Source organism: Hesperophylax consimilis, chromosome 19, assembly GCF_061612785.1.
Source record: "Hesperophylax consimilis isolate HC1 chromosome 19, BYU_Hcon_1.0, whole genome shotgun sequence".
NCBI classification, from domain to species: Eukaryota; Metazoa; Arthropoda; class Insecta; order Trichoptera; family Limnephilidae; genus Hesperophylax; species Hesperophylax consimilis.
In genome coordinates, this window is record NC_142854.1 from 32,939,477 (window position 1) to 32,962,758 (window position 23,282).

A 23,282-nucleotide genomic window follows, 5' to 3' on the forward strand; every position below is an offset into this window, starting at 1 on the left:
CATTTTACTGACGTTATATCATATATTTGTACTCATTGATTTCTATGAAATTTTGACTTCACTTTGATTTTATTTTCTATTTTTATATACAGGGTGTATCGGCACGTACCCGACAAACTTTAACCAGCTATTCCTTAGCATATTTGGAGTAATTAGTGTTATGGGCACTTTGGTAATAATAATATATAATAATAACTACCAAAATTGTCTTCATTTTTCTCACCGCACATTTTTATTGGCAGCTATCTTTATGTATGATCGCAAGATTCAACCCGGACTTAATTTTAATATACTGGAAAATTTTAACATACTGTTTCAAAATATTAGAAGCATAAACAAAAACTTTGACGAGGTACAAATATTAATTAAACGTTTAAATTTAACCTGGGACATAATTATCCTTACTGAATGTTGGTTAACTGATAAACACTACCCTCTACAAATTGATAAAAATGTCGATTACTCCACACTAATGAATAATACAAAGAGTGATGGTGTTATTGCATACATTAAAGAAGATACTGAAGTTGAAGTCAGAGAGATCAATATTAATAACGCAAACTGTCTAAAGATATCAATTGGTAAGGATATAACAGTTCTCGCAATATATAGATCACCTTCTACAAAAAATCTGGAGCCATTCTGAAACTCCTTATATTTTGAGCTTAACTTACTCAAAAATACTAAGAATGTTTTTATTATCGGAGATATAAATATTGATATCCTGGAAAATGGACATCCAAAAAAATATGAGTATATACATACACTAGCTCACCATGGTTTTAAAAGCCTGGTTGATGAACCTAAACGAGTATGCAATGAAAGCAAATCATGCATAGATCATATTTTTAGCAAAACTGATAAATTAACTCAAACCATTATTTACCCTTCTACACTGACTGATCACTACACAATACTTCTAACTATTAATAATAAAAATACATCTATAAATCAAAAAAATAAATCTGTCACAGCAAAGTCTGAAACAAATTGGGAAAACGTTAAAATCGAGCTACAAATTGCTGACTGGTCAAACCTTCTTGGAAATTATGATACTGATGCTGCTTGGAACTATTTTATTGACTTTACTCATAACATTATTCTATCAAACACCATAACGACAGAAAAAAAGATATCTCATAAAAATATTGACATTAAACCCTGGATTAGTCAGAACATTATCAACTCAATCAGGAAAAGAGACGTTATTGACATTAAACCCTGGATTAGTCAGAACATTATCAACTCAATCAGGAAAAGAGACGAACTCCACAGAAAAGTAAGAAACTACCCCTATGATATCCATTTACATCGCTTCTACAAAAGATATCGTAACATTTGTAAAAATGTAATCCGTTATGCTAAAGAAGCATTCTATAAAAAGAAAATCAAGGAATGTAATAATGATTCCCGGAAATTCTGTTAGATCATAAACGAAATTACAAAGCCTAAAGCCTCGCACAATGTTAAAAACATTAAAGAATTAAACATTGACAGGATACCAACATCTTTTGCAGAACATCCAGAAAAAAATCTCGACTTTGCAAACAACTAATTTTGCAATATAGGCTCGAACTTAGCAAATAAAATCAAACAATCTTCATTTACTACCGAAAAAAACAGTGTGGAATGAAAATGTCAATCAAGAAAACTCCATTAACATAGTCAAGATAACAAGTGAAGATATAAGAAATACCATAGCCTCCCTAAACACAAATGCCTCATCGGGAAATGAACTGATATCAAACAGAGCAATTAAATATCTACTAAATGAGCTAATCTACCCACTGACGTACCTTGTAAATCTTTCAATAAGAAAAGGTATTTTTCCCACACGTCTTAAAATTGCTATGATTATTCCAATTTACAAAAGTGGTCCCAAAAATGATATATCTAACTATCGACCAATTAATCTATTACCTACACTATCGAAAATATTGGAAAAAGTAATAAAAAACAAATGGTTTAATTTTTGGATGAATATAAAATATTTTCAACGACGCAATACGGTTTTAGGGAAAACCTGGGTACTGGTGATGCTATAGCTAAAGTAACAAATACAATTATAAAAAAACTGGATGAAGGTAAAAAATGCTTGGCAGTTTTTATTGACCTTCAAAAAGCTTTTGATACAATTGACCATGAAATACTATTTTAAAAAATAAAAAAAATGGAATAACACAAACAACTCTAAATCTACTTAAAATTTACTTAACTGGAAGAGAGCAGTATGTACAAATTGGTAAAAAAAGTAGCAAAACTCTATCAATCAAGTAAGGTGTCCCTTAAGGAAGCGTATTGAGTCCAATACTATTTCTCATTTATATTAATGACCTTCCTTATGAGTCTTCCCGTTAAAGGAGACATGATGAGCTTTGTAGATGACACTGTCATTATATTCTATGAACAAAATTGGACAAGCACACATAAAAAAGCGGAGCAAGGTCTGACTGTACTCCAAAACTAATTAATAAAAGCAAACTCCCATACATTAAATGTGAGTAACACTAAATATCTAACATTCTCTAAAAACAAAAGAGGTCAACCAACGAATGAGCATACACTCAAATTACATGAATGTCTAAACAAATATCCGCAATGTTCTTGCCCGCATATAGTCCAAACTAATACAATTAAATATCTTGGGATCGTAATTGACGACAAACTTCATTGGGATGCACACATCGAAGGAACCTCAAAAAAGCTAAAAAACTCATCTATTTCTTCAAAAAATTACGAAATATCTTGTCAACTACAGATCTAAAGAGAGTATATTATGCTCTATGCCACTCTCTATTGGAATATGGAATAATAGGATGGGGCTCAGCATCATCAAACCATCTAAAAAAACTAAAGAAAACTCAAAATTGGATCATAAAGACCATATTAAAGCTCCCTGTAAGGACGCCAACTACTGATATTTTTAATCTGTTTGATGTTCTAAGTTTACAAAAAATCTATGCTAAAAATATTCTAGTTCATCACCTAAAAAATAAACCAGAGGCAAACCCCTCTCACGATCATAAAACCAGAGCCAAGCAAACAGACACACTAAATATTCGTAAATGTAAATCTACCTTTGGACAAAGAAGCTCTGAATTTTTAGCAATAAAATTATATAATAAACTCCCTCTCAACATCAAACAAAGGAAAACGAAAAACAATTACACTAAGAACATCAAATCTTGACTTAAGGAAATATCGGAAGAAGAACTAGCTAATATATATATATATATATATATATATATATATATATATATATTTTTTTTTATTATTTAATAAATGTTTACATGTTACATTTTTTGACATTTTTTTAACTACCATACTAGGCTAATGCCCGTGTTGTGGTAGTTATACATGAAGTAATAATAAAGATAATATAAAAGAACAATAAATAATATTTTATAGAAACATAAGTATGCAAGTATGAATCATACATGAAATAATAATAAAAATAACTTAGAAGAACTAAAAAATACTATTTTATTAAAAACATCATCTTAGTTGCTGAAAATGTATACAAACATATATAGTCCCCCTCAGCACAGGATCTCCTAGTGAGGAGGACTTCAATGATCTGTTTTAATTTTTTATTTTCATGTGCCATAGAAAAATGTACCTAATTATTTAAAAAAGTAACTAAAATAAAAAGAAATAAATAAAACTTACTGGAACGCAATAAATTAAATTTAAAATCCTATTTACTGGAATGCGATAATTAATTTAAAATAAGCACATTACTAACAAGAATGAGTTTAATTCAAAGTAGCTTCTTACTTGGAATTATTTGAAATGCGATAACTTGAAATGTAGCACCATACAAACTGGAATGTGAAAAGTAGGCATACACTGTTTTGCTTCATTCAAACACAAAGATCAAATCATGAATAGAAAAGTAAGCACAAACTCCTTGCTTCATCCACATTCAAAAATTATATCACTCACTAAAAAGCTAGTCGTACAAAATAGTTTATTTCATGCATTCGTCTACTATTTCAGGATTTATTATACATATGTGCTATTACGCTGTGTGTCCTGCTTCTATACACTATTCACTATACAATAAATACTATACACTATCCTGTTTAACTAACACACTGTAGATAAGAGTAAAATACAATTTATATACAAATTGGCAAAAGTCCACTAGGGCAATAGGTCGTCAAATAATAAATAAATTTAGTTACCTTTACTGCTGACTTAGAACTTGCTTCTGGGGGAGCCCAAGGTGGAGACCTTTAAAGAGAAAATAATTTAAATATTAACTATGAAAAATAACACATTATGCAAAACACGTTTTAAGAACTTTGAACATTCTTTTACAATATATTAAATATGTTTATATCAGACATATGTAATTATCTGAAGGATTTCTCACTAATCCTTTTTAACGGGCGTTAATATATAATTATTTGTTTAACTATACACTAATGTTTATAAGACAAGGTTTTGATGCAAAGCACAAATTATTATAAGCATTAATTACACGCCTGAAAAATCCATACAAATTGAAAATATCTCCCAAGTATAAATAAATGTCGCCGACGGGAATTGAACCCGCACCTTCTGATGTCCGTTCAGGTGCTCTGGACCACTGAGCTACGTCGGCTTATTCCCAACCCGCCGATGGGTCGAGAGACCAGTTGGAGAGGTCAAAGGGTCGCCCCAAAATTTCTAGCTTAACTTTTTATAGTGAATACCTCACAAGAGTCCCAACTGCTCCCGTCTGGAGCCAGTGAGACTATGGCATCCCCAATTGGGGGATGTTGTGAGGCTGAAGGTAAGTGGGGAAGGGAAAGAGGAAGGTGGGGAAGTACCTGGCTATTCAGATCTAGTCACTAAACACGGCTAAAGCCATTTGGAGCAACGTTTCAATTCTGAATGGTGGTCTTACACCAGGGCGATACTGGTAGTATCTTCCACTCTGGAACGTGCCGCAAATATACTATATATTATTTTAATTAATTAATTGTGAAATAACACAAATTAATCAAATAAAATTTATTTGCGCACGCCGGGTTCGAACCCGCGACCTTCGGAATGGCAGTCCAATGCGTTACCACTGGACTATGCCGGCCGTCACGTAACTATCGGCAAATAGAAAAATAAAAGAAGACACAAAGCTTCGACTTCAGAGGATTTATATACATCATATTCCAATCCTTATAACATCTTAACACATTCATCAAAACATAAATATCCTCACTTATTCGAATGAGGATTGGACATTGTTCCGTTCCTTCTCACCTTTTCATAATTCACGTTCTTGACTCCTCAGATTGTATATTCTGTGCTCTAGAAGTGGGAACTTTAGATCACATATTTTTTGTTGTCCCTCTCTAAACAAATATCCTTAACTCGAAGTCTGAACTCGATTTCAATCTTGCATATGATTTTGTTATTTGCCAATTAAATTAAAAGAATATGTAAAATACCTTCCCTCTCTCCATAATTTTAATTGATGTCCTAGAACACCATTGAAGGGTGAAAGCCAGAAACATTTGAAACAAAACATCTGAACACAATTTTAATGAACCAGCATTCACCAAAATAATGATTTAAAACTAAATTCTTCCCCTGGATATGAAAATAAAAAATCGACTCATTTTGTAAACGACTAGCACACATCATAAACACAAGTTTCAAAAACGACAACTTTCCCATAAATTACAAAAAAACTATTATTACTCCTATATTTAAATCTGTTGACCCCAATCTAAGCCACATCGCCAAAATATTTGACAGAATTATGATAAAACAATTGCTCAAATTTATAAAGCAAAATTATATTTTAAACTCAAATCAATAAGGATTTAAAAACATTTGAGTACCAAAGATGCCATCATAGATGTAACATTTGAGGACTGAAGATGCTATAATAGAAACAACATTTGACAACTTATAGATTTAACATCTGAAATATTATATACTGTACATCTTCACGTAATACAAAAATGCACTGGAATATTTGTCGACTTAAGAAAAGCTTTGACAGTTTATCAGATTTTAAGCTTATATTCAAACTGGCGAACATAGCTATAACGAAATAGTGTTTAAACGTAGATCAAAAATGATATGTTTTGATAGACAGCAAGTTAAATGTCTTTCTGAGCGGTTCGCAGAGCAGGGATTTTGGCATCCCACAGGGAACTAACTGCATTGGGACATATCTTATTTATTATGTGCTTCAATACAAACATTGTTACAATTTTCAAGATTTGTCGCTTATTTCTTTAGCTCCCGTTTCTTAAAAATAAAAACAGTGAAATATTGTGCAAATCAAAGAAAATTTGTTATTGATGTGCAGTATTTTTCACCCGGTGAGTTTGTCTTCCCGGTCTTCTACCGATAAATGCTCAAAAAGTGTGTTTACCAAAAGAATTGACACAAAGCGAAGCTAGGATATCTTTACCTTGCAAAGTATTGACAATTCGTAATAAAAGTGTCTAAACAAGAGAAATTTCTGCAAATATCTACAAAACTTGGTGTAGAATTTATCCTAGTGTGTCTATTAGGGTGTATCGATTCTTAACTTTTTTTTTGTTTTCAAATTCCAAGTTGAGAAAAAGTTGCTACTAGGTACCACAACTTACCACAAAAAGTTTTGGATTTTCAAAAAAATGTTTAGGTCTCCCGCCCAAGGCTTAAAGTTTTAATTTTTTTCAAAAAATATAAAAAAAAATTTAAATTTAAAAAAATAAAATCGTAACTTTTGTGTTCTGAACTCATTTTATGCCTTCTGTAAGAAAATTAAAATTAATTCCGGTGGTTTAAACTTAAAAAAAAACATGGTTCATATATGTACACAAAATTACAAAATTTAATCAAAATTAACAAACTTTAAGGCTTGTGCGGGAGACCTAAAATCCATTTTTTATAAAAAAAAATCGTTTCTTACTTATTTTTATGCCCTAATATTACTGTTTTTTAACTTGGAATAAACACAAAAGTTACGATTTTATTTTTTTAAAATTGGATATTTTTTGAAAAAAATTAAAACTTTAGACCTTGTGCGGGAGACCTAAACATTTTTTTAAAAATCCAAAATTTTTTGTGGTAAGTTGTGGTACCTAGTAGCAACTTTTTCTCAAGTTGGAATTTGAAAACAAAAAAAAAAGTTAAAAATCGATACACCCTAGTGTCTATTCTACCGAAACTTGAAGGAAAGTGTTTTAAAAGTGATTTCAAAACTGAAATCACTTTTGCCAATTAAAGTGAACTAAAAAACAATAACAATAATAATAAACATCTAGTGAAATAACTAGCTTTAAGTGAAATCTAAACGAATTTTAATGTGAATTAAACATAAAAACAGTGTTTTTGAGTTAATTTAAATGGTACACACATGTATATATTATTGACAGTTTTTATTGACATCTTAATATAGGACATACATCTCAACTGCTCCTATCTCTCGGCGCTCGCTCTGGAACCACCTGTCATCGGGTTTATGAGATGCCCGCTACAATACGAAAAGTGCTGGTGGAACAGGAGAAGGTGTTCGTCAACTGGACTGTGTGCCGTGTCAGAGACTTTATTGGACTAACCGTATGTACTAAGTGCCAAATGATAGGACACAGTACTGCAGAGACACTGTGCTGAAGAGAACCACACCAACGAATAATGCCGCTGCCAAACCAGTCTGCGCTACGTGCACTAGATTTGGAAAGCCCGCTACGCACTCGACTGGAGACAAGGACAACTGCCCGGCCTACAAAGCTGCACTGAAAAAGGACCTTGCTACGATCGACTATGGCGTCCAATAATTATTATTTTCAGGAGGACAATGAGGTAAATTTTTGCAAAACCAGTGATCTTCAAAAATGGATTGAGGACAAAACACACATTAATAATAAAGATTGCAACAAGGAACGATTAAATATTGTACAACTGAACTTAAGGTCCATTTACAAATACTGGTACACTCTTAACATCTATCTCTGCTGGAAACATATACATATTTTGATGTTATGTGAAATAGCAATTACAAATAACCTGACCTGCTGACAAACTGCTTTGGCAGTTTAGTAGGTATAAATAATAAAAAAATAAAAAAATATTATTATAGCTAAGATTATCTGTGACAGTTTCACTTGGTTAACTTTTTTGGTTTCATGTAAAATTATTTACAATATAAATAAAAGCCAGTTTTGTGCTAGAAATCGAACGTTTCTAGACTCCGTTTGTCAAACGATTATAATGCCTATTACTTACAATATAAGGTATAACAAAAACATACACATTTTTCGCTTGTAGCATCCTCTTAATTTTGTTATTAAATTACTATATGTATAAAGAAATTCATAACAGTGATGTTTTCAAATAATATTGATGCCTTATGTAGGTATCTGTGAACTTTATTTTACGATATTAATATTTGCTTTGATACAAAATGAGTTCAAAATCGAAGAATATTTTTTTACATTTCCATTGTCGGAAAATAATTCATAATGTTTATACATTTTTAGGTATATTTTTTTGCAAGAAATGCATAAAAAGGGAAGTGATAGTTTTCTTCTTAATTTTGTAAACAAATATTGTACTATCTACATACTATTGACATTTCGTGTAAAAATGTTTCAGTAAGTTTTTTTAAAAACATGATTCATGTTAGATATTAAAATTTTATTGATGTTTCAACTTAAATAAGTAATCTATATTGAATTTAAAATATCTCGGAAATATTGTTAAAATTCATTGCAATTTCAATGTCCTTTTGGACTTATATGAGAACATATTTAAAATACTGAAGGGTTAAATAAATTGCTTGATTATATTCTAAATAAAACTGACTTATTGTGCATTGACCATCTGAAGATAATCCCGAAAGCAGCCTCTTCACCTACGATATCTAACTAATATCAGGAGATATTTGAAGAAGGAGCTAATATTAACTAGACTTCACTAATCTAGACATCTCACCATTGGTGTCTGAAGTGGGATATCAACAGTACGATCTTTATTTATCAAATATTTAAATTACTTGACTTACGTACGAAATGCATTAATCAAAAATTTAAATGACGATAATTACTGGACTCACGTACCAAATGAATTAATCAAATATTTAAAAATAAATTACTTAAGGTGGTGAAAGTTTTTTTTCGAAAATGCAAAGGGACTTGTGACTTTTTTTTCTCTATTACGATAATCTGAATGTCGCCATTTCTGCGATAAATCAACTTAAGGGCGCTGTACAATTTACCAGAAGCATAGAACTTCGAAAATATAAAATTCATTATGAATATATGCAATTACATTAATAAAATGTTGGTTGATACGACATAATTTTTGTGTAATTAAAATATTTATATTGCGCCGTTTTTTTTTAATATTGCATGTTTATTAAAATTATTTAAATTGAGTAATGTCGCCCTGGCAACCATTAATTGGATGACAAACACCTTGAGTCATCTGAAAGTATGTTGCCTGTTGTATGCTGATGATGCGGTGCTGATTGCTAACAGTATGGAAGATCTACAGTCTCTCGTGTCTACGATGAACCAAGTATGTATGAAGAATCAGTTAATGATTAAGTTGAATCCTACTAGCTGGAACGCGAAATATTCAAAGTAGCACGATTCTGTCTGAAATGCAATTAGTAAATTCAAAGTTCAAGTTCAATTCAAAGGAGCATCCTACTAACTAGAATGCGAGAAATTCTAAGAAGCACCCTTCATTCTGAAATGCATTAACTTCAAGGAATGCGATTAATAAAGTAGCCACACACTCCTTGCTTTATCTATATTTAAACATCAAATCCTTCTAGCTGTAATACGATCAGAGATGTGCTTTATTTCAAATAAATCCATTTCAAATGGAAATGCAAAATGGGTATTTTCCATTTTGCATTTTAAATGCTTTTCTAAAAACCATTTTGCATTTTAAATGCTTTTCTCAATGCATTTTCCATTTCAAATGCTTTTTTGCAACATTCTTCCTGTTATCTCCATTCATCTTTTCATCATAGGCCCCGTATATCAGTCGGTCCTCAACCTCGCTATGAGAGATAATTTACGTCTGTCAAGTTGCTACGTGGTAGGAGCCCTGGCAATTAAGTGATGCCATTAAAAAATACAGATTCAAATAGTGAACACGGGGCCATGACGCTGTAATATTAAATTTTAGATACCAGTTTCTATTTTTTTTTTTAAATTAGTCCCGCGCAATTTTTTTGTGTTTTCAATGGTTTCATAATCTGTGATCGTGGTGTTTATGAATTTAAAATCATGTAAGTACTGTAATTAATATTATTATTTCTCATATCGAACTATCTACCTATGCACGCTTCCTAAAGAAAACCAATATACTATGCTAAATTGTAGAATGCTATGTTAGTATATTCAGTAGTTTAAGAATATACAAGTGAAGATGGATAATTTGTATGGCATTGCTTATCTTATTTCATTATATAAATATATGTACGAACTGCATTTTAACCAAATATATATTTTCTTTGAGAGATATCAATACATTACCACGAATATGAAGTATTTGCTTCAAAGATGTTACCAGCATTGGCAGCATTGGGAATGGAAATGTTTATTTATTCAACTTGTTCAATGGTTTTAAAAGGAAGCATGGTCGCTACTACAAGTACAATTCGCGCTACAGTGTCGCATACATTTTTTTTAATGAAGTACACACCTAAAGAACAGAAGGACAGAGTCCGTTCAGTGTTTTTACTACAAATAAGGAAAATAAAAGAAAGTACCAAAAATGTTATTTAAATCCACAAAGTGGAACTAATAGTACAAGATGAATCTTATTTTTTTCGAAGATAATGAAGATTCATCTGATTCTTCCGCAGCAACAGCAGGAACTCCAGATTTAGAAGCCTTGCAATACCTTCAAGACAAAAGAACCGATTTTGAAATGTTTCATGACTACTCTACTGTTAAGCACATGTTCATCAAATGCAATACTTGTCTTCCGAGTTCAGCACCAGTTGAATGTCTCATTTCAAATGGAGGTATAATCATGAGACCTCATAGAAGAAAGATGAGTGATGATGTTTTTGAGAAGCTCGTTCTTCTAAAATCTAATAATGGCTAAGGCTACATAATACCTACATAATATAGAATATATATTGGTTTTCTCAAAGTTGTGGGTTTTCTAGTGCGCCTGCTTGGAGTTTTCTGTGACAATCTATGGTCAAATAATGGGTGCGTACTAGAAAACAACATTTTATATTGTCTGATTGTCTCACTATCCTGTTTTCTTTATTGTTCACTGGTGGATGTCCCCTCACTAGAGAGTTACTACACAAATGATGATGGCCCTAGGAAAAAATCATTAAAAATGACAATATTTAGTTAATAATAGATTCTATTATATTCCACTCAAATTCAATTGTTTTTTACATATCAGAATGTATGATTTGTTATTCCACAAGTTGTTCTACATTGATTTCCATTATTAAATGACAAAGTTGTTTACAATTTCAATAATTATTTTAAACCTGAGAAACCATTTTGCATTTTCAATGCATTTTGAAAATAGGTATTTTGCATTTTGCATTTGAAATGCTTTTCTAAAAACCATTTTGCATTTTGCATTTTCAAATGGAAAAGTTTTGACCCATTTCCATTTTGCATTTCAAATGGTTTTGGGTACCCATTTTGCACATCTCTGAATACGATTAATTTAAAGTCGAATCCTACTTTCTGGAATGCAATTAATTCAAATTTACACTATACAATCTGAAATGCCATAAATTCAAAGTAGCAATAAACTATTTGGAATGCGATAAATTATGTACAATCCTACTTACAGGAATGCGATAATTAATTTAAAATAAGCACATTACTAACAAGAATGAGTTTAATAATTCAAAGTAGCTTCTTACTTGGAATTATTTGAAATGCAATAACTTCAAAAATAAACACTTCTTGTTTCATTCATATTCAAAGATCAAATCATGAATATAAAAGTATAGCACACACTCCTTGCTTCATCCACATTCAAACATTATACTAATCACTATTAGCTGCCTGCAACGGGTAAAAATCTAGTCGTACAAAATAGTTTATTTCATGCATTCGTCTACTATTTCAGGATTTATTATACGTATTTGCTATAATGTTGTGTGTCCTGCTTCTATACACTATTCACTACCTATACAATAAATACTATACACTATCCTGTTTAACTAACACACTGTAGATAAGAGTAAAATACAATTTATATACAAATTCGCAAAAGTCCACTAGGGCAATAGGTCGTCAAATAATAAATAAATTTAGTTACCTTTACTGCTGACTTAGAACTTGCTTCTGGGGGAGCCCAAGGTGGAGACCTTTAAAGAGAAAATAATTTAAATATTAACTATGAAAAATAACACATTATGCAAAACACAAATTTTAAGAACTTTAAACATTCTTTTACAATATATTAAATATGCTTATATCAGACATATGTAATTATCTGAAGGATTTCTCATTAATCCTTTTTAATGGGCGTTACTATATAATTATTTTTTTTAACTATACACTAATGTTTATAAGACAAGGTTATGATGCAAAGCACAAATTATAACAATTTATTATAAGCCTTAATTACACGCCTGAAACATCATACAAATTGTAAGTATAAATGAATGTCGCCGACGGGAATTGAACCCACACCTTCTGATGTCCGTTCAGGTGCTCTGGACCACTGAGCTACGTCGGCTTATTCCTAACCCGCCGATGGGTCGAGGGAACAGTTGGAGAGGTCAAAGAGTAGCCCAAAAAAATTCTAACTTAACTATCGGCAAATATAAAAATAATAGAAGAGACACAGCTTCGACTTCAGAGGATTTATATACATCATATTCCAATCCTTAAAACATCTTAACTCATTCATCAAAACATAAATATCCTCACTTATTCGAATGAGGATTGGACATTGTTCCGTTCCTTCTCACCTTTTCAAAATTCACGTTCTTGACTCCTCAGATTTTATATTCTGTGTTCTAGAAGTGGCAACTTTAGATCACTTTTCTTTGTCCCTCTCTAAACAAATATCCTCTCTTCTTTCAAGCCTTATCTGAAATTGCCTCCCTCCATTCAACGTCTCATCTCTTCTAAGTCTGAACTCGATTTCAATCTTGCATATGATTTTGAATTTTGCCAATTAAATAAAATGAACATATAAAATACCTTCCCTCTCTCCATAATGTGAAATGATGTCCTAGAACACCCTTGAAGTGTGAAAGCCAGAAACATTTGAACACAATTTCAACGATTTGATGAAAATAATGATTCAAAACTCAATTCTTCCGCTGGATATGAACATTTCAGGACTAAAGATGCCATCATAGATGTAACATGTAAGGACTAAAGATGCTATGATTGATTTAACATTTGAGGACTGAAGATGCTATAATAGATACAACATTTGACAACTTATAGATGTAACATCTGAAATATTATATATTATATATTTTCACGAAATACAAAATGCACTGGAATATTTGTCGACTTAAGAAAAGCTTTTGACAGTTTATCAGATTTTAAGCTTATATTCAATTTGGCGAACATTGCTATAACGAAATAGTGCTTAAACGTAGAGAGCAATTTTTAAAGTCAAATGTCTTTCTGAGCGGTTCGCAGACCACGGATTTTGGCATCCCACAGGGAACTAACTGGGACTATTTTATTTATTATGTACCTGAACAACATTTTAAAAATCCATATAATATCAAAAGTTATTTGACATGCCGATGACAAAGCAAAATTAACTAAAGACGGGTTGTTTCACAAAATTTAAACAATACTTTAACTTTTTTTTTTTTTTTTATAATACCCCATATTATATTTTTTTTATAATACCCCAAAAACAAATAACAAAAATACTTTTGGCCGTGAAAATCTTAAATCATATTTGAATACTTTAACTATTTGATTTTGAAGTTCTGTGAAGTGAAGTTCTGTCAAGGTTCTATTCAAGATCTATTAATATTTTAGTTTTGTGAAACAACTGACTGATAATGATAGAATAACAGAACTGGAATAGAATGAATTGTTAAAATTCTGCGAAACAACCCGTCCTAAGGGTTTTACGTGGAACGAAGCTCAGAGAATGGCTCAGTTATACATAAACTTGATCAATAATGGATTCGATCAACTTTTACTATCGTTAAATACTGACAAAACATTTGTAATACTTTTCACTCTTAATAAAGACGCTGTCCCTTGGACTTTAAACATATACACACACTCATAGAATAAGGAAATACCACGGAGGAAGGACTCTCTTCCTTCCTCCGTGGGAAATACAGTGAAAAATACTATGGCTAGGAAAAATGTATTCAGGTATATTTAAAAAAAAAACCATGATTCTAAATAAATATTTTTTTATTATAGATTATTACGAATAATACACCAACACGTTCAAACACACCGTTTGGTTGATACAACTGAATCTGCTGAACCGACATTACAACCGCTCGACGTGAGTAATATATCTATGGTCTACAAGTGAGTCCTTTATTTATGTTTGAACCGATGTTGCTCTTTTTATTATGTTGCTGTTGTTTCAGGTTGATGGAATTGAAACATCGTTTAGGCGCCTACAATAATTTATATTTTAGAACACTAATGATAGTGATTGGCTTTGATGTACAATTTATCGATTTTGGTAGATGTATTATTTATAAAGGTTCGTGTCAGAATCAAAACACAAAAAAATTTTATATGGTAATCTGCTTACAACAACATAATGTACACGTTACATTATCCTTGATTATTATAGTAAATAAATTGAAATTATTTTTGGGGATTTTTATTTTAATTAATTTTTCCTTCAAAACATCAATTAATACATCGTCGTAAGGTAAAGAAAGATCTAGAAATGTGGCCAATGTACAAGAGTTAAGGGATTGAGAAATACGGGTATCTGTTGTTAAGTAACTTAAATTATCCATGGTAGATTTCTTTTTCCGAAAGCCTTTGATTAGGAGGGAAAATACTGTGATTTTCAACAAACCATTCTAATCTGATCTTTATCAAATGTTCCACTACTTTAATTAAACACGACGAAAGAGCAATAGGACGATAGGATGAGACTTCGGACGGATTTTTCCCTGGTTTTAAAACCGGGAGGATTTTTTGAACTTTCCAGACATCCGGAATAAATCCTGTTTCAAACATGTTATTAATTAAGGATAAGAAATATTCAACCGACATGTCGGAGAATGCTTTAAAGAAGCTATATAATATTCCATCAGGACCCGGAGAAGAGTCAGAAAGAGATTTGATTACTCGTTTTAGTTCACTTACTAAGAAAGGAGAGTCTAGCCAGTTAGAGTGAGATGGATATGAAATAAAAGAGGGCATTTCTTCACATCTGGCAACTGAAGGAGGCGCAATCTTATCAGCAAAACCTATAATAATTTCCTCCGGAATATGTTTGGTACGCTCCGGAGCATATGATGAACCGAATTTTTTGAAATTAGTCCAAACAGATGACTGGGGAGTTTCAGGAGACAAGTTTTCACAAAATTTTCGCCATCCAGACCGTTTTTTATTTTTCAAAATACGTTTAGTTTCTGATTGGCCGCGTTTCACTGATAAGAAATTTTCAAAAGACATGCATTTGCGGTAAATGGAAACTGCTTCTTTTCTAGAGTTAACAGCACGAGTGCATTCTTCGTCCCACCACGGAGTCGAATGTTTAGTTTTAATGTTAACTTTACGCTTTGGAATGGATTTTTCTGCTGCTTTTATAACTATACTAGGATATAATTCACATTGTGTTCTGATGTTCCCAAGAGAAGATTTTACAGAGTGAACAAGAGAGTCTAATTCAGAAGAAAAAGTTCTCCAGTTCGCATCTATCGTTTTAAATTTAAAATTATTGTTAATTGTAAAGGAATGCGAAGTGGTTAGATAGTGAAAGAGAATTATAATAGGGAAATGGTCACTGGAAAGGGGGTCTTTAAGTATGTTCCAAGAACATTTACGTATCACCGAAGATGAACAGAAAGATAAATCAACAGCACTTTTCCTTTGTTGAGGGGGGGGTGAATCGGGTTGGAGATCCGTCGTTTAAAATACATAAATTATGGGAATCAATAAAATCTAAAAGATTACGGCCAGAACGATTCGTTAATTCACTACCCCAAGAGGTAGAATGAGCGTTAAAGTCGCCCAGTAACATATACGGGGGACGGATCTGAGACATAAATGATGACCATTCGTTTTCATCAAAAATAGTGGAGGGAGGGACATATATTGATAGTATTGTAATATCAGATACAACAGCTGCTACTATCTGAAAATTTTTAGAGATAGTATGAAAAATGATTGGTTTGAAAGGGATAGAGTCATGGATAATTAGGGCAGCGCCACCTTTACCATCCAGTCTATCATGTCTAAGACAATGATATCCTGAAAGCTTAAATAGATACGAGGGTTTAAACCACGTTTCGGAAATGGCGGCAACTGAAATGTCATGTTCATCGAGTCATTTTACAAGTTCAAATTTATTACAGATTAGACTTCTGATATTCCACTGAAGAATTCTGTTCAGTTTCGGAGACATTAGGTAGACAGGATATTAAAGATTTAATACAATCGGCAGCGTTGGACGGTATATTATTGGTGTATGAAAGAATAGAAATTAAGTGGGTAATTAAAGTCTGACGAAAGCAGAATTTTCATTCACCACTTTCCTAAAATTTGGGGTAGAATGAGAACTATTTAAAGTACTCCCATTGAGTGTCTGAGATTTATAATTCTCATTTGGGTTAGACAAAATATCATTATGTTGATTTTTATCAATAGAAGCAACAAATTTTGTTTTGGTTTTAGTGGTATAAAAATTGTTTCCCTGTGAGAAGATGATGGAGGAGATTTAGAGTAAGATCGATTGAAAGGAATTGAGGTAGATGTTACCTCTGCAAACGATTTTATTGCAGGTGGGAATAATTTTGATGCTTGGAAATAGGAAATGTTGCCTGAAGCCATTGATTGTTCAATATTCCTTTGTCTGGTCAATTCTGGACAGGCCACACTAACCGCTGTATGATTTCTCTTGCAGTTAATGCAACGTGGATCATTCGATGATTTTTGGTAAAGATCAAAGGGGTGGTCCTCTCCGCAATGAAAACAACGTGGAGGGGAACGACATATGGGTTTCGAGTCTCCAAAACGGCAGCAGTTAAAACACTGGATCGTCGGGAATTTATATACTTCCACAGGGAGTGCGTTGTAATAAATAAATACCCGAGATGGCAAAGTTTGGCCTTCAAAAGTAATAACAACCGATTGTGAGGGTTTCCATGTAGTGGTTCCATTAGATGTATCTTTGTAATTTAATCCACGTGCTTTTAAAACCTTAGGGGTCACTTGAGAATCATTAAGTGCATCAGCAATTTCAGATTCTGAGAGATCGGTTGGTATACCTCTCACTCGGCCCATTCTAGTAAGGTTGTAAGTTGGAATATAAGATTTAAATTTGTTTTGTGAAAGTGCATCAATTTTTTGGACAAATTCGTCTGCAAAGTTTGCGGATTTAAATTCTAGGGATAATTTATAGCGGCCTTCCGACTTCAGATCCGTTAACAATGCCAAGGTTACTGTTTTTTGAACTAAAAAAAAATTTCCCGAAAACTTTTTAGTTTCTTAAAAATAAGTAAAAGCCAGTTTTGTGCTTGAAATCGAACGTTTCTAGAGTCCGTTTGTCAAGCGATTATGCCTATTACTTACAATATAAGGTATACCAAAAACATGTACATTTGTTTTGATACTAAAATGAGAAATCTAAGAATATTTTTGGACATTTCCTTTGTCGGAAAAAAATTCATGAAGTTTATACATTTTTGAGTACATTTTTTTGTATGAAATGCATAAAAAGGGAAGTGATAGTTTTCTTCTTAATTTTGTAAACAAATATTGTACTATCTACATACTATTGACGTTTCGAGTAAAAATGTTTCAGTAAGTTTTTTTTAAAACATTTTTCATGTTAGATATTAAAATTTTATTGATGTTTCCACTTTAAAAATAAGTAATCTGTATAGAATTTAAAATATCTCGGATATATTGTTAAAATTCATTGCAATTTCAATGTCCTTTTGGACTTATATGAGAACATATTTAAAATACTGAATGGTTAAATAAATTACTTGATTATATTCTAAATAAAACTGACTTATTGTGCATTCACCATCTGAAGATAATCCCGAAAGCAGCCTGTTCACCTACGATATCTAATTAATATCAGGAGATATTTGAAGAAGGAGCTAATATTAACTAGAATTCACTAATCTAGACATCTCACCATTGGTGTCTGAAGTGGGATATCAACAGTACTATCTTTATTGATCAAATATTTAAATTACTTCACTTACGTACGAAATGCATTAATCAAATATTTAAATGACGATAATTACTGGACTCACGTACCAAATGAATTAATCAAATATTTAAAAATAAATTACTTAAGGTGGTGAAAGTTTTTTTTCGAAAATGCAAAGGGACTTGTTACTTTTTTTTCTCTATTACGATAATCTGAATGTCGCCATTTCTGCGATAAATCAACTTAAGGGCGCTGTACAATTTACCAGAAGCATAGAACTTTGAAAAGATAAAATTCATTATGAATATATGCAATTACATTAATAAAATGTTGGTTGATATGACATATTTTTTTTTAATTCAAATATTTATATTGCGCCGTTTTTTTAATATTGCATGTTTATTCAAATTATTTAAATTGAGTAATGTCGCCCTGGCAACCATTAATTGGATGACAAACACCTTGAGTCATCTGAAAGTATATTGCCTGTTGTATGCTGATGATGCGGTACTGATTGCTAACAGTATGGAAGATCTACAGTCTCTCGTGTCTAGGATGAACCAAGTATGTATGAAGAATCAGTTAATGATTAAGTTGAATCCTACTAGCTGGAACGCGAAATATTCAAAGTAGCACGATTCTGTCTGAAATGCAATTAGTAAATTCAAAGTTCAAGTTCAATTCAAAGGAGCAAACTACTAACTGGAATGCGAGAAATTCAAAGAAGCACCCTTCATTCTGAAATGCCTTAACTTCAAGGAATGCGATTAATAAAGTAGCCACACACTCCTTGCTTTATCTATATTGAAACATCAAATCCTTCTAGCCGTAATACGATTAATTTAAAGTTGAATCCTACTAACTGGAATGCAATAAATTCAAAGTAGCATCCTACTTTCTGGAAAGCAATCAATTCAAATTTACACTTTACAATCTGAAATGCCATAAATTAAAGTAGCACTAAACTATTTGGAATGCGATAAATTTGATGTGGAATCTTACTTACTGGAACGCGATAAATCAAATTTAGAATCCTACTTAATAAGATAATTTAATAAGATAATTAATTTAAAATAAGCACATTACTAACAAGAATGAGTTATATTCAAAGTAGCTTCTTACTTGGAATTATTGAAAGGCGATAACTTAAAAAGTAAACACTCCTTGCTTCATCCACATTCAAACATTATATCACTCTCTATTTTTTTTAAATTAGTTACCTGCAACGGGTAAAAAGCTAGTCGTTCAAAATAGTTTATTTCATGCATTCGTTTACTATTTCAGGATTTATTATACATATTTGCTATTATACTATGTGTCCTGCTTCTATACACTATTTACTCTACAATAAATACTATACACTATCCTGTTTAACTAACACACTGTAGCTAAGAGTAATATTCAATTTATATACAAATTCGCAAAAGTCCACTGGGCAATAGGTCGTCAAATAATAAATAAATTTAGTTACCTTTACTGCTGACTTAGAACTTGCTTCTGGGGGAGCCCAAGGTGGAGACCTTTAAAGAGAAAATAATTTAAATATTAACTATAAAAAATAACACATTAGGCAAAACACATTTTTAAGAACTTTAAACATTGTTCCGTTCCTTCTCACCTTTTCAAAATTCACGTTCTTGACTCCTCAGATTGTACATTCTTTGCTCTAGAAGTGGGAACTTTAGATCACATATTTTTTGGTAGTCCCTCTCTAAACAAATATCCTGAACTCGATTTCAATCTCGCATATGCCAATTAAACAAAATGACTATATAAAATACATTCCTTCTCTCCATAATTTTAAATGATGTCCTAGAACACCCTTGAAGGGTGAAAGCCAGAAACACAACTTCAACGAACCAGCATTCACCAAAATAATGATTTAAAACTGAATTCTTCCCCTGGATATGAAAATAATAAATCGACTCATTTTGTAAACGACTAGCACACATCATTAACACAAGTTTCAAAAACGACAACTTTCCCATAAATTACAAAAAAACTATTATTACTCCTATATTTAAATCTGTTGACCCCAATCTAAGCCACATCGCCAAAATATTTGTCAGAATTATGATAAAACAATTGCTCAAATTTATAAAACAAAATTATATTTTAAACTCAAATCAATTTATAAAGATTTGACTATCATTTTATTGAGGACTCAAGATGCTATCATAGATGTAACATTTCAGGACTAAAGATGCCATCATAGATGTAACATTTCAGGACTAAATATCCTATCATAGATGTAAAATTTCAGGACTAAAGATGCTATCATAGATGTAACATTTGAGGACTCAAGATGATTTCATAGATGTAACATTTAAGGACTAAAGATGCTATCATTGATTTAACATTTGAGGACTGAAGATGCTATCATAGATTTAACATTAGAGGACTCAGGACGCTATCAAAGATGAAACTATAATTTAAATTGAGGATTCAAGATGCTATCATAGATGTAGCATTTCAGGGCTAAAGATGCTATCATAGATGTAGCATTTCATGGCTTAAGATGCTATAATAGATTAACATTTCAGGAATAAAGCTGCAATTATAGATTTAACATTTGAGAACTAATAGATTTAACATCTGAAATATTATATATTATACGTCTTCACGTAATACAAAAATGCTCTGGAATATTTGTCGACTCAAGAAAAGCTTTTGACAGTTTATTAGATTTTAAGCTTATATTCAATTTGGCGAACATTGCTTTAACGAAATACTGCTTAAACGTAGATCAAAAATGATATGTTTTGATAGGGTTCCATGATAACTCAACACAGTGACAATTCAACACACTTTTACAAAGTGATGAAGTCATTAGAAACGATGAAAAAAAATTTTTTTTAACCTAACCTAACCTAAACTAACCTAACCTACTTAACCCAGTTAATAAAGTTTTTGTTTCATCACTTTCCATGACTTTATATAACTTTTTAAAGATGTGATGAATTATAATTGTGATGATTTATCCGGTAGCCGTTTTGATAGACAGCAAGTTAAATGTATTTTCTGAGCGGTACGCAGAGCAGGGATTTTGGCATCCCACAGGGAACTAACTGCATTGGGACATATCTTATTTATTATGTACGTCAACGACATTTTAAAAATCCATATTAAATCAAAAGTTAATTCACGCCGAAGGCAAAGCAAAATAAACTAACGACGGGTTGTTTCTCAAAATTTAAACAATACTTCAATTAGTTGATTTTCAAGTTCTGTGAAGGTTCAGATTATAAATTGATATCAAATCCCACTTCAGACACCAATGGTGAGATGTCTAGATTAGTGAAGTCTAGTTAATATTAGCTCCTTCTTCAAATATCTCCTGATATTAGTTAGATATCGTAGGTGAAGAGGCTGCTTTCGGGATTATCTTCAGATGGTGAATGCACAATAAGTCAGTTTTATTTAGAATATAATCAAGTAATTTATTTAACCATTCAGTATTTTAAATATGTTCTCATATAAGTCCCAAACGACAATGAAATTGCCATGAATTTTAACAATATTTCTGAGGTATTTTAAATTCAATATAGATTTATTATTATTATATAAGTTGAAACATCGATATTTCTAAACAATAAAATTTTAATACCTAATTTGAAAAATGTTTTTAAAAAAATTTAATGAAATATTTTTACTCGATACCTCAGCAAATATGTAGATAATACCATATTTAGAAAACATTTCATGTTGTTAACAAAATTAAGAAGAGAACTATCATATATATTCAAAAATGTATAAACTTTATGAATTATTTTCCGACAAAGGAAATGTCCAAAAATATTCTTAGATTTTGAACTCATTTTGTATCAAAACAAATATTAATATCGTAAAAACAAGTTCACAGATATATTCCTACATAAGGTATCAATATTACTTAAAAACATCGCTGTGACGAATTGCTTTATAAATATGGTAATTTAATAACACAATTAACACATCCCATATGAAATAACTTTGTAGCGTTGACTAAAATCAGATATTTTCAATCACGAATGCACGGACAGGAAGAAACCTTTACATATTTCTATTTATAGAGTCCATATCTACACAAATCATTAAAAAATCGAAGTAAAACGCACAAAATAACTATGAAAAAGGATAAATAAAAACCGTAAAAATATTAACTAGAACGCTTTGGTTTGTGTGGCTAACGGTCACATACCATAACAACAATGGCGGACAAATAGTGATGAGGTACAATACAATTCGACTTTTCACAAAATCTCGTTACTCGAGCGTAAACGGGGTCAGTTGAATATCAAATTAAAATGAATTTATAAACACGTTTTCTAATGTTTAAAAATCAATTATTATGAACACTTTAAAATAACGTATATTAACACGTTTAATGCTGGTAATAATGTTAAATAATACATGTGCAGCTATTAATTAGGTAACTAGGATTGTAGTTATTTCGTCGATTGAAGGTCAGTTGAAAGGAATAAGGGAGGTGAGTGAAAAAGTAGTTTATAAAATTATTTATTTTAATCCATTCGACTAACGCAGCATTATTTATTTAATCCATTCGTAATAATGCAGAAATATAGGTAAGATAGTAGGGATCTCCAGAATTTAGCTGAATTTAAACGGATGTAGGACATCCATCATTTAAGTTTTTAATATATATTTTTTATAATGCGGAGAAATGTGATTGCAGTTAGAAAGAAAAATAATTATTCTTCTAAGTTTTTCTATAATAATTATACTCAATTCCAAGGAAAAAACCTAAAAAAACAATAAAGTGCATGATTACAAATTGGCGGAATTATTCCGTTGACCGTTAAAGAATTGTGTTTTAGGTAATTATTTCTAAAAAATGTCAATGTTATATATTGTTTTATTATAATTCAATATATGAACGACTTATGTGTGTTATTTTTGGTTTGTTTTAATGAAATAATCATACCATAATAGCATGTTTAAAGTGAATGTGTTTCAAATTCACGCGAAACAGTGTGAGGTTTCGTATTGAATTTGCA

General features: G+C 31.3%; 1 protein-coding gene across 1 annotated transcript in view; it reads right to left on the reverse strand.

Moving 5' to 3' along the window:
• LOC149415171 (uncharacterized) overlaps nt 1-23,282 on the reverse strand; it is a 64,679-nt gene that overhangs the window by 32,723 nt on the left and 8,674 nt on the right. Inside the window, exons 2-4 of the mRNA XM_089643028.1 lie at nt 19,757-19,805; nt 12,250-12,298; nt 4,188-4,236 (exon numbers count right to left, since the gene is read on the reverse strand). The gene's annotated coding sequence lies outside the window, so the exon portion shown is untranslated. The remainder of the gene's footprint in view (nt 1-4,187; nt 4,237-12,249; nt 12,299-19,756; nt 19,806-23,282) is intronic.